This window comes from Ictidomys tridecemlineatus, chromosome 10, assembly GCF_052094955.1.
Source record: "Ictidomys tridecemlineatus isolate mIctTri1 chromosome 10, mIctTri1.hap1, whole genome shotgun sequence".
Taxonomy (NCBI): Eukaryota; Metazoa; Chordata; class Mammalia; order Rodentia; family Sciuridae; genus Ictidomys; species Ictidomys tridecemlineatus.
In genome coordinates this window covers 38,897,584-38,911,383 of record NC_135486.1, presented here as the reverse complement: position 1 = coordinate 38,911,383, position 13,800 = coordinate 38,897,584, and the positions used below count along the sequence as shown (strand labels likewise).

The following is a 13,800-nucleotide window of genomic DNA, read 5'->3' as shown; positions in this document are numbered from 1 at the left end:
TCTGCAAACAGTGGTAATTTGAATTATTTTTCCTCCTATTTGAATCCCTTTTATTTTCTCCTCTTGCTTAATTGTTCTGGCTAGAATTTCTAGTATTATATTACATAGGAGTGGTGAGAATGGACATCCTTGATGTGTTACAGATTTTAAAGGAAATGCATTCAGTTCTTCCCCATTCACTATGATGTTGGTTGGGGCTTTTGGTATATAGCCTTTATGATGATAAGGTAGATTTCTTCAATGTTTTTATCATTAATAAGTGGTGAATTTTGTCAAAGGCTTTCTCTGCATCTATTGAGGTGACTAAGTGATTTTATCCTTAATTATATTCAATTACATTTATTGATTTGAATATGTTAAAACTTCCTTGCATCTGGGATAAAACCAACTTGGTAATGTTGTACAATATTCTTAGTATGATTTTGAATACAATTTGCTAATATTTCATTAAGAATTTTTGAATCTAAGTTCATCAGGGATATAGGTCTATAGTTTCCTAACCTTGATGTATATCCTTAATGGTTTTGGCATGAGTGTGATACTGACATCACAGAATGGATTTAGAAGTATTATATCCTTTTGTATTTCATGAAATAGTTTGAGAAGCATTGACATTAATTCTTTGAAGGTCTATAGAATTCAGCTGAGAATCCATCTGATCCTGAGCTTTTCTTTGTTAGAAGATATTTTATTGTAACTTCTATCTCATTGTTAGCAATTGGTCTATTTTGGTTTCCTATTTCTTCTTGATTCAATTTTGGCAGATTTTATGTGTCAGAAATTTATCCATTTCTTAGAGATTTTTCAATTTATTGGAGTAAAAGTTTTCAAAATAATTCCTAATGATCCTCTGGATTTCTGTGGCAATTTCTCTTGTTTCATTTCTAATTTTACAATTTGGATCTTCTTTATCTTTTGGTTATTTTGGCTAAAGGCTTATCAATCTTGTTTACCTATTCAGAGAATGAAATCTTCACTTCATTGGCCCTTTGTATTTCTTTTATTCTAAATTTCATTGTTATTAGCTCTGACCATAATTTTTTCTGTTCTTTTACTGGTTTTAAAATTGTTTTATTCCCTTCTTTTTCAAGGGCCTTGAGATGTATCATTAAGGTTGTTTATCTGGGATCATTCTGATTTTCTTATGCAGGCATTCATACTATAATGTTCCTCTTAAAACTGTTCCTTCATAGTGTCCCAGGGGTTGTGATATGTTGTATCACTATTCTCATTTTATTCTAAGAATTTTTAAATTTCTCCTGATTTCTTCTACCACCAATTCATCATTCAAAAATGTATTGTTTAGATTTTGTATGTTATTTTGATATTTATTTCTAATTCCATTACATTTTGATCTGCAAGGAATTATATTTAAAAAACTTAAAAAAAATTTTCTGAGAGTTGTATTGGGACCTAAAATATAATCTATTTTGGAGAAGATACTATGGGCTGCTGGAAAAAAAGTGTATTTGGGTGTTCATTCAAATAGATGAAATATTCTTTAAGTTTCTGTTAAGACCATTTGATTTATAATATTTTTCAGGTCCAGAGAGTCTTTACTGAATTTATGTCTGGATGATCTACCTATTGGTAACAGAGATGTGTTTAAGGCACTCAGTATTATTGTGCTGGGGTCTATCTGAGTCTTTTAATTAAAGTAGTGTTTTTTTTATGTAATTAGGTGCACTCATAATTGTGGCACAAATATTTACTATTATTATATCTTCTTGTTGGATTGTTCCCTTTACTAGTTATGTAGCAATCTTCTTTGTCTCTTCTGATTAATTTTGGCTTGAATTCTTCTTTGTTTAATATAAGAGTCCATCTCCTGGTTGATTGGGGGCTCCCTTCACATGGCATATCAAGTTCCATATTTTCACTTTCAACTGTGACAGTCTTTGTATGTGTGTATCTTGCAAATAAAATAAAGTTGGGACTTGTTTTTTAATCCATCTGCCAGCCTATGTCTTTTAATTGAAGAGTTGAGACCATTTACATCCAGTGCTGCTATAGAGAGATGTTTATTCTTGCCATTTTGACTGATTGTTAATGTTTAATTTGGTCCTATTTCTCATTTGCTTAGTTAATTTTCAAATGAGATTTGTTCATTTGTGAGCTCTGGGGATTGTTTTTTACTTATTCTGTGTGAAGAAATTTTTTTCTGGAGTGCCAACTTAGTAGTCATCATTAATTCTTTTAGTTTCTACTTGGAAGGTTTTTAATCTCTTTGATTCAAAAAGATAACTTTGCTGGACATAGAAATTGTAGTTGACAGTTACTTTTCTTTCAGGACTTGGAACATATCATTCCAAGTCCTTCTGGCTTTCAGGGTTTGTGCTCAGAAATTGGAAGTAATTATGATTGGCTTGACTCTAAATGTGATCTGACATTTTTCTCTTGAGGCTTTCAAAATTCTATGATTATTCTGAATATTAGGCATTTTAATTACATGTGTTATGGACAGGGTCTTTTTTGATCTTGTCTCTTTGAGGTTTGGAATGCATCCTCCATTTTTATGTCCATCTGATTCTCAAGGTCTGGAAATTTTTCTGCTATTATTTCCCTGAAGACGTTATCCTTTATATTAGCTTGCATCCTCCTCCAATTCCAACTCCTTAAATTTGTTGTCTAAATGTTGTCCTTCAGTTCTTGTATATTCTGGTCATGGTTATTTTCTTTCCTTTAATACTGTCTGAACGTTCAAGGCTGGCCACTTTTGTCTTCCAGCTCTGAGATTATATCTTTGGCATGGTCTACTCTATTAGAGGAAATTTCAACTGAACATTTTATATGATTGTGTCTTGTATTTCCAAGATATCTGTTTGATACTTTTTCAGTTTTTCTATCTTCTCATTGAATTTCTCATTTGTATCTTGCACTGATTTTCTTATTTCATGCAGGTGTTTTTCTATGTTCTCTTGGAATTTTTTGATCATTTTTATCATCATTCTTTTGAATTTTTCTATCTGATATTTCTTCCACTTCAATACTTTTGGAATCAGTTACTGGAAGATTATAAACTTAGGAGGAATTATATTACCTTATTTTTTCATATTTTTTGTATCCCTGTGTTGAGTTTTATACATCTGTTGGGATGGTTTTCTCCTCTACTCTTATGTGTGGGCCTTTTTACGGCATAGCCTTCTCTTGATACAATGTCCTAGAGTGATTCAGATTAAGACTCTTTAATAGGTGTGGTATCCACAGACTTTGCATTAATTCTCTCTTTTTGCTACAAGTGTAGATATCCATTAATGGGACCAAAGGGCCTGGCTGTAGCTTTTTCTACTTGTGGCCAGGTTGTTATTTTGAGGTTTTATCTCTTATATTCTTTGTATTGAATTATAGCTGAAGTTTGAGTGTGTTTAATTTTTACGTGGAGCAAAGTATGTTATCCTTTGGATGAATTTGGTTCAACAGCAGAGTCTCTGCACTATGAACATATAGTATACCTGTAGCTTCCAAGTATCTCTTAGAAAAGGGAGAAACAAAGAATAGCAAAAACTTATGCAAACAATATACAGCATTAAAATAAATACCTGTCTCCTACTATAACATCTACAATGCTAATTAATAAAAAATAGGAGTGGTTGGGTTAGCAATTGCCAACAGCAAAAAATGATAAGTAACCATGAACTAGATCTGGCATTAAAGCAAACAATAGATGTTAATTATGATATACACAGCAGGAATAATTGAAACAGCATGAATGATGGAGTCAGGAGTTATATAAACCAATTAGTTATAGCAAACAGTAAAAATAAAGTTCATGAAGAGAAAAAGAAAATGGGAGAGGAAGATAGAAGGGAGTTTAGAATGTTCAAAACATGAAGGAGAGAATTCAGAAGGGATGTAAAAAGTTATAGCTCTAAAGAAGGAATAAAAATAAGAAAAACAAATGGAGGGAGACAATAAGAGAATTTGGCTGTTAGGAGCCAAAAAGGAAGGAAAGAAAGAAGGAAAAATAAGGAAACAAACAAAAATGAAATAAACCAAAAACCCTAATCCTCAAAAGACAAGGCAAGTAAAAACAATTATTGTAAAAAAAGCTAAAATTGAGTGAAAAGAAATGTTGGGTTGTGGCAGCACAACAAGAACACCAAAAAAAAAATGAATGAATAAGGAAAAAATGTTCTTAATGAAAAATGAAAGTATCATCTCCACTGAGATGGTCAAAACAGTCAACAAGAATGGATGGTCACTACCTATTCCTGACTGTCCTTTTTTTCCCATTTCTTCTTGGGCTATGTACTGAGGGGAGTGGGGAAGGGGAGTGCGCCAAGGGCTGGGGTTTGTTAACCCCTTCCTCTTTTGTTGTTGCTTACTTATCTTCCAGTTGGGGTAGCCCTAACCTGAAGTTGATTGAAATAACTCTCAGCCTCCCTCCTCACCAATATAAGATAGAACAGAATAGGAAATACTGTTAATAGGAGTTTTGTCTGCACAGACCAAATTGATGCCCACTCAGGGTTGGGCTGCTGCAGAGTGTGTTTAATTTTTACGTGGAGCAAAGTATGTTATCCTTTGGATGAATTTGGTTCAACAGCAATTTGGTTCACAGAATTTGGTTCTGTGAGGGGAGTTCCAGTGGCTGGCACTTAGTCTAATCAGGTCTTAGGGAATTTGTTGGGTGAAATGTGCTCTGGAGAAAGTAGAATAACATCACAATTCAGACCAGGCAAATTCTGATTTCTGTTGGGTTCTGGATTTCAGGAGCCTCCCAAGAATTCTACTCTCAGGGAAGGAGACCCAATACTGCATACATTATTTCCCACAAGTGTAGCCTTCCCAGGCTTAGTCCTTGGATGTATTCTCCCATTTGTTCATTTTCCTAATCCTCTTCAGCTGGTCATATAAGCCACGAGACTCAAAGGTAAAGTGAATTGTACTCCATTTTTTAATTTTTCTGGATACTATCCACATTATGCCTGTTTCAGTCATGCTCTGCTAGATACACACTAGACCACAATTCAAGTTCTTGACAGAGCTGTATTGCAATGTTTGCTATAATTTCCTGGGATTCTGCAGCAGCAAAATCCAGCATGACCTCTTCAAGAGGACTCCTTCCTCAACTCTCTGCTTGCCAGTTGGGAAATACAGAGCATTTTTCAAACACCAGTTTTCTCTGCAGCCTCTGGGTCAGCTAAATTTAGCTTGCTTTTCTGATCACCATGCTTTCCTGTGCCATCTGTTGTTGTGTTTCTTTCTCTGTGTCATCCTTACTATCTGTGGTGAACCAGTGTCACTGCCATTGCTGCAGCTGCCTTGGCTCCAAATATTCTTTCTTATTCTTCATTTGATGCACCCAAATTTCTTAGTCCCTAAGATACTGTGATATTGAATTTAGTGAAATCATTCTTTTACCCACCTCACTGAAAAGCAGTTCTCCTGCTGCTTAAATCTGGAGGCATAGAGTAATTTAAGCCACCTTCTAATCTGCTGTCTTGAATCTCCTCTCTCAAGTTGATGGTTTGGAAAAAAAATTTTATTTGGCAATATACTCTAATGGTCAAGACAGGAAACTAAGAGAGAAGAAGTCATGGATCTAAGAAAACAGTGGCCCCAACCTGGAATTCCAGTGAGGAGAAATCCCAGAGTCAGCTACGTAGAAGATTTTGGTGGTAGAAAGTGCTCCAGATTATATTATTAGGCAAGAATATTTTTTCCACACTTTAAAACAGTGCATTATATTTGTATATAGTGATGGGATTTCTTTCATTCCTCTGTCAAATCCAATAAACTTCTATTCTTCCCTCTTATCCCACCCTCCATTGTACGCTAGCATCCACATAGCAGAGAGAAAATTCAGCCTTTAGGTTCTTGGGACTAGCTTATTTCATTTAGCATGATAGTCTCCAGTTCCATCCATTTACCAGAAAATGCCATAATTTCATTTTCCTTTATGGATGAGTAATATTCCATTGTGTATATATACCACATTTTCTTTATCCATTCATCTGTTGAAGGGCACCTTGGTTGGTTCCATGGCTCAGCTATTGTGAATTCAGCTGCTGTATACTTGGTGTAGCTGCATCACTGTATGCCGATTTTAAGTTCTTTGGGTATATATATTGAGGAATGGGATAACTAGGTCAAATAGTGGTCCCATTTCAAGTTTTCCAAGGAATCTCCATACTGCTTTCCATAGTAGTTGCACCACTTTGCAGTTCCACCAGCCTGTATGAGAGAACCTTTTCCCCCAAGCTTCACCAACACTATTGTCTCTTGTATTCTTGATAATTGCCATTCTGGCTAGCAGTGTAGTTTTAATTTGCATTTCTGTATTTACTACAGATGTTGAACATTTTTTCCCACTATTTGTTGGCCATTCATATTTATTCTTCTGTGAAGTGCCTGTTCAGTTCTCTTTCCCACTTATTGATAGGGTTATTTATTTATTTATTGGTGTTAAGTTTTTTTGAGTTCTTTTTATATCCTGGAGATTAATGCTGTATCTGAGGTGAAAGTGGCAAAGATTTTCTCCCATTCTTTAGGCTGTCTGTTCATGTTCTTGATTGTTTTCTTTGCAGTGAAGAAACTTTTCAGTTTGATATCATAACATGTATTGATTCTGTTTTTTAAAGATTTTTTAAGTTTATAGATGAACACAATACCTTTATTTTATTTATTTTTATGTGGTGCTGGGAATCGAACCCAGTGCCTCACACATTCTAAGCAAGCACTCTACCAGTGAGCTATAACCCCAGCACCACCATGTATTGATCCTTGATTTTACTTCTTGCCCTTTAGGAGTCTTATTGAGGAAGTCAATATGTAAACCAACATAATGATGGTTGGGCCTACATTTTCTTCTAGTAGGCTCAGGGTCTATGGTCTAATGCCTAGGTCCTTGTCCACTTTGAGTTGAGTTTTATGCAGGGTAAGAGATAGGGATTCAATTTCATTTTGCTACATATGGATTTCCAGTTTTCCCAGCACCATTTGTTGAAGAGTCTATCTTTTCTTCAATGTATGTTTATGGTGCCTTTGTCTAATATGAGAAGACTGTATATATGTGGTTTTGTCTCTGTGACTTCTATTCTGTTCCATTGATTTTCATGTCTATTTTGGTGCCAATACCATGCCATTTTTGTTACTATAGCTCTGTAGTATAATTTAAGGTCTAGTATTGTGATGCCTTCTGCTTCACTTTTCTTGCTGAGGATTTCTTTGGCTATTCTGAGCCTCTTATTTTTCCAAATGAATTTCATGACTACCTTTTCTATTTCTATGAAGAATGTCATTGGGATTTTAATAGGAAATGCATTAAATCTGTATAAAGCTTTTGGGAGTATGGCCATTTTGACTATTTTAATTCTGCCTATCCAAGAACATATGAGATCTTTAAATCTTTAAAGTTTTCTTCAATTTCTTTCTTTAGTATTTTGTAGTTTAGTTTTCTTGATGACTGCCATTCTGACTGGTGTGATATTTTTTTGTTTGGTGTGCAGAAACTTTTTAATTTGATGCCATCCCGTTTATTAACCCTTGGCATTATTTCCTGAGCTTTAGGAGTCTTATTAAGAAAGTTGTTGCTTGTGCTTATATGCTGGAGTGTTAACCCTACATTTTCTTCTAGGAGTTTCTTCTGTTCTAATTCATAGCTATTTGGTCCATTTTGAGTTGATTTTTGTCAGGCATGACTATTTCTAGTTCATAAGAAATGAAAAGTAGTATTGAAAAAGACAGAAAATTTTTTTCTTATGGCAAGGTTACATTATCTTATCCTCAACAATAAAAAAAAAGTAGGAGAATTAGAAAATTCAAGGAAAAAACTGTACAGGAAAGTCATGGTTCTAATATGAAGCAAAACTGACATATGGCATAATTTTAAGGAACTTAAAAAATGTAAATGATGTTCTTAATGCTGACTAGAAACACTGTAGAGATATTTTTCCTTTGAGAATCTCAATAATCATATTAGATATATGATTTTGCATATGTAACAATATTTATATAGTGATAGTAATTTAAACACCAATTACTTAACCTATATAAAAGAGAGTATATAAAGAGTTATAAGGATAATATTTATTAATTCATAGAAACACTAATCAAAACACCACTAGCAAACACTGAGAGAATAAGGATAGGTAAAACTAAAGAATAATTTCAAGATAGTCAATTGACATAATCTAGAGTTAGTATGAATATGCATAATATATGTTGTAATTTTGATTGCCCAGTGTCTGATTCTGCTTCCTATGTTTCCTGCTGTCAATATTGAAAATGCCAGTGCTTGTTTTCCTAGCTTCCTTTGCACTTAGGACATAGGCATATGACCTAGGATCAGCCTATTGCTGCCTAGAAGTTAATGACATAATGAGACAGAAATAATGAAGAATCCATTCTAGTCATGGTGGCAGAAATATACAGTGTCTTGTGGCAGCAGTGGCAGTGATGGTAATGGTGACATCAAGTAACACTGACATTGCAAGATAAGGCTTGCAGGTTCAACAGTGGCAGTGATGGCACTGTGCCCTCATCAGGCTCTGTGAACTAAAATTGGCTATAGTCTGGCTATCAAATTTCACCTTACTCTTATCCACATTCAGAGATGAATTATTCTCTATGCTTCTTGGCAATTATGTAAGTTACTCAATGTAATTCCTTTTCACTTAAATCAGCCAGTTAGTTCCTTTTGCTAGTAAGAAAAAATTCTGATTAGACTACTAATAAATCAAGGAATAAAAGTATAAGCATATTACTTGAGAGAGAATAAAAATCCCTAATGTCAATGGTGATTAGCATGTGCACTCATCTACACAGTAATAGACTATTTGTTTATTTGTATTGCCCAATATAAAACAAGTTCCTTGACTGAAGAAATATTTACCATTATTATGGTATCATTACTTCCTGCCATACTTACCATTATGTCTGGCACATATTAGGTAGGCTCAATAAATATTAGTCAAATAAACAAATTATGAAGGAGGTTTAATTAATTTTTTAAAATGACTTAAGTTATATATGCAAAAACCTTAACAGGGTGGTAAACAACCTTCATTGCTTGAATCTGTCTGGCATCCTGAGGAAGATGATGCACGAGGAAACAATTCATTATCTGAAGAATCATATTTCACTGATTTATACTGAGATTCATGGTGTTTTGGGTTTTGCTTTTTTTCTTTCTTTTGTTTGTTTTTACCTTAGGGAGATAAAATGGAATGTAATTATTTTTTCAAATATAAAGAACAAATGAAAAACAAATAATTTATAAAAAGTATTTATAAAAAGTATTCAAAATCACTCAAAAGATTTTAAAGCAAGTACAAACTCCTACTTTCACACTGTCCAGCCCCAGCATCTTCAGGACTTCTTTGTGTGAACTTATGCTCCATGTCTGTGAAATCTGTCTGCCATGTCTACAAAATTAAGATATTGACAAGGTATTAGAGAATTTTAGAAGCAAAATGATGTTTCTTGAGAAAGAACATATAAGTGGAATCAACCTCAGCAATATTAATATTTTTGAGCTTTATTATCAAATAAACCATTTATTCTATATTTTGAAGGGCTTTTAGCATATAGCCACATGTGGGTAAAGATCCCTCTATTCACTACATGTCAGGAGCACCCTTTAAATTTGACAACCTCAAATGGCTCCAGACATTTATTATTTTCCCTCAGAGGGCAACCACTGTTAAGAACAACAATCCCATCAGGAGCCACTAGACTAGAGTAGCAGTGACAGAAATTGAAAGAAGAGGATAAATGTAAGCATCAGAGTAATGAGGGATTGTATATAAAAATTGAGGGAAAGGAGAAAAAGGGTGACTTCTAAGTTTTTGGCATGAGCACTTCAGATAGAAAATATGACCATTAACAGATCTATGGAAACAATAAAGAGGAATAGGTTTGGAATATATTCTAAGAAAACATAGAATAGATTTTTAAAAAATCATGCCTAAATAGAAATTTAGTAGATGCTAACAAACTCTTCAAGTAAATATATATCTCATGTTAACAAAGATTATTTGATGGAGAAAAGAACCTGAAAGTATAAATTTGTGTTTATTTAGCAGAGTATTGAAAACCACAAAACTGAATGATATCACAAAAGAAACCATATAATGGAGTGCTAAATCTTCATCTTTCATAACTAAAGTCAAAAGATGTCTGAAGTAGATAATATCTGAATTAGGAACCATAAATATAAACATATTACTTAAAATATACAAGTACACCATCAGAAAGAACTAAAAGAATCGAAGGGAACTGTCCATGGAGATTTTGGTGGAGTACTGCACTACATTTGGGGGTGTTTTAATTATGATTAAATACTGTAAATATTAATTTGACAAATTTTTTTGCATGTGCCACTGCACCCGGCTGACAAAAAATTTAAAGTATTAAATAAATCTCCCCCTTCAAAACATACAAAGAATAAATGGGGTTGCTCATCCAAGACACTGGATTTCCTTCCTAAACTTCATATTAAAACAATAATTGAGGAATAAAAATTAAGAAACGCAAAATAGGAAAAATAAAAGGATTCAAGCAGGAAATGTCATTTAACAAATGTCTGAAAATAGAAAATAAATGTGTGTTGACATAAGAAACTGAGTGGGATACTGGGATACTTGGGACATTACCCTGGGAGTGACTCCACCTAGCAGAAACTAGAAGAGGTTCTAATTGTTCTAATTGATCAAGGGAGACCATGAAGGATGGGTAGGAAGATCTGTTTAACATACAGCCCAGTGATTACTCCCAGGCAAAAATTCCAAAAACTGTTGAAGGAAATCTGATTAAAAGTGGGAAATTCTGGGGCACTAAGGGTAAGTTTTGATATCTTGTTTTGTATTGGACCTTTAATGAAATAGCCAGTTACTGCCACCTTGCCTTAATAATATTAAATATGTATTTGCAATATGCCAGGCAATGTTCTAAGGATGGTATAGGAAATCTCCATTTACCCCAAAACAATAAACAACATATCATTCCATTTTTGAAATGACACAGAGTGGCTGATTAACCTACCCACATAAGGCTAGTTTTAATTTCCCTAATGATTAATAATATTGAACATCTTTTCCTGTTCTTTTACTAAATTTTTGTCATCTGTAGTGGGGTGTCTATAAACTTTTGCCCATTTTAAATTTTATTAGATTTTGAAAATTATATATTTTGGATATAAGTCCTTTGTCAATTATGTGATTTGCAAGTATTTTCCCAGTATGACTTGTCTTTCATTTTCTTTCCTTTATATAGCAAAAGATTTTAATTTTGATGAACTTCAATTTATTGATATTTTTCCTTATTGATAGTAATTTTAATGTTGTATCTCACTCGAATCCAGTGCTTCACACATGCTAGGCAAGTACTCTATTACTGCGCCACAACCCTAGCCCTAGTGTATTATTTTAAATTTTTTTTATCGATTTGGTCATATTTTTGAGAATTTTGAGTCTGTTCAACCGGAAGTTTGATTTATACTTTTATTTTTTGTTTTATCTTTATCTGGTTTTGGTGTCAGGATATACTGGCTTTATAATATGAATTGAGAAGTCCTTCTTCCTGTCCTAAATTCTGGAAGAGCTTGCATAGAACTGGTAATATTTTGCCCTTAAATGTTGGGTTAAATTAGCTGGTAAAACCATCTGGGCCTGAAATTTTTCCTTTTTTTTTTTCCTTTACTTTTAAACACAGTTCTATTTCTTAAATAATCAAAAGACTATTCATCGTATCTTTTTGTTCTTGGGTAAATTTTGGAAGTTTTGACAGCGTTCCATCTCACCCAAGTTATCAAATTTATGAGAATAGAGTTGTTTATAGTATTCTCTTGCCCTTTTTAATGTCTACTGGGTCAGTAGTAATGCCCCCCTCTTTAGAAATGACCTAGTACAAAAAAAAAAAAAAAAAAAAAAACCAACCTGAAGACAAAAATGGAGGACATAACAAATAACCTTGTTATTTCTTTCTCTTTCAGTTCCATACCCAGTCAGATACCAAGTTCTTTTGATTTGCCCTTGCCATTATTTCTTGTTAATTTACCCTCATTCCCAATGCTCCGTGGCACAATATCCTACCTAAACTATGCCACCTGCCACCTAACTAATCTCACTGCCTCTTATTTTAATGAACCCGTCATACTAGTGCTGGGTCCACCTTTTTGTATCTCCAATGGTTTTGCACTGCCTACAGGATAAAGGTCTTTTCCACATCTGGCTTACTTAGTTCTGTCTTTTGAGGTATAGTATTCTATTTCCCTAAACTGGGGGTTTTAAAAACATTTGGGGGAAGATTCATGAATCTCCTAAAATTGAGTACAAAATGTTATATGAATGTGAATTTTATTTCTATCTTTATTAGACGTTCAAAATAAGAACATGTGCAACAAATTTTTCAAACTAAATCTTTGTCTATCAATCCACTATGCTTCCCAACTGTTTCCACATCAGTGAAGAATGATCACTCCTTTGTCTGAACTTAGATTTACAATATTTTAGTAATCTAACCTATCCTTAACACTTCATACACGAGGAGATACAAAATATTACTAAATTTAGAGTTTAGATATCTGATAAAAAGGAACACTTGAGGGCCTGTGTGAAGAGAGAGTTGTGGGCAGGGGGTTCTTAGACATAAGCCAGGTACCTATAAATGTTGAGTCTAGACAGCATTCAGAAACAATTTTTCAGGAGAAGCAAATAAAAGACAGGCAGGGAGATCAATAGTATTTGGGAAAGAGAGAGGAGTAGTAATGGAGTCAACTTTTCAACTCTACTACATCTAAACTATGATACCTTGGGCAAATTATTGACTTTTTCTGTGCCTCAATTTTCTCATTAGGATCGTTGATTAAATAATGTGCGTGTAAAGGTTTTAAGTCAGGTCCCTTACTCCTAAAACATTGTTTTGTCAACTGTTGTCACGTAAGAGAAGGCTTTCAGGCTGTAGCTCAGTAGGTAGAGTGCTTGCCTCCCATGCACAGGGCCCTGGGTTAATCCCTAGCACCACCACCACCCACGCCCCCCCCCCAAAAAAAAAAGATCGAGAGAGAAGGTTTTTCAGTAAGGGAGTGGGGGCTGAGAGAGATGGTCCTTTGTGGGAATGCCGTCAGCGGGTAGGATTTTGCAACAGGCTATATTCCCAAAAGACGAGGTGTGTGTGTGGGGGGGGTGTACTGGGGGCGGGGAATCCTCACAATAGGAGGAACTCTCAAATGTCATAACAAGAATAGAAGTCGGCAAAGACTCAAGATAAGTGCTACGAGCGCTTAGGACAAAGGACACCTCTAAGGACCCGTCGGTGGGATGGGTAAAGGGCAGTCCAGAGAGTAATCGAGGGGCCAGGGAGGAGCAGAAGGGGACCTGAAGGTAGGGTGAAGGCGGAAACGAAATGCCTGCACGGCCTCTATCGGCTTGCCTTCACGCTCTTTCTAGCCACGGTCCCGCTGCAACCATCTTTTTACTGGAAACTTCGGGGAAACTTTTTCGAGGGTGCTGAAAAGGCCAGGCGGCGACCGCCGCGGAGGTGGACACCCGACAGCGCGCCAGCGCGCTGTGGCTGGCGGGCGGGACTTCCGGACGCGCGCGCGTCCGCCGGCCGGAAACGTCCGGCCACGACACAGAGAGGGGCGGGAGCAAATGGCTCTTCCGTGTGCGTGGGCCTTCTGCCGCGGCTACAGGATCTGTGGGCTTGTGGGGGCGGAGACCTCTGGGAAGGGCGAAGGCAGTGGGTTGTAGCTTCTCGGTCAGGGCCTTGCCGGTTCGCTATATCCTTTCCACACAAGTTGTGAAGAACCTCAAACTTTAGCACCACAAACAGTAATAAGTTGTCGCCAAATGGCAA

General features: G+C 35.3%; 1 long non-coding RNA gene across 2 annotated transcripts in view; it reads right to left on the bottom strand.

Moving 5' to 3' along the window:
• Positions 1-13,554, bottom strand: part of LOC106145017 (uncharacterized) — a 35,163-nt gene extending 21,609 nt beyond the window's left edge. Inside the window, exons 1-3 of one of the 2 annotated variants that reach the window (XR_013426535.1) lie at positions 13,375-13,554; positions 9,287-9,368; positions 9,005-9,151 (exon numbers count right to left, since the gene is read on the bottom strand). This is a non-coding gene — a long non-coding RNA (uncharacterized LOC106145017). The remainder of the gene's footprint in view (positions 1-9,004; positions 9,152-9,286; positions 9,369-13,374) is intronic. The other variant, XR_001229890.4, reaches the window with a different exon arrangement.
• Between the last annotated feature and the right edge of the window lie 246 nt (positions 13,555-13,800).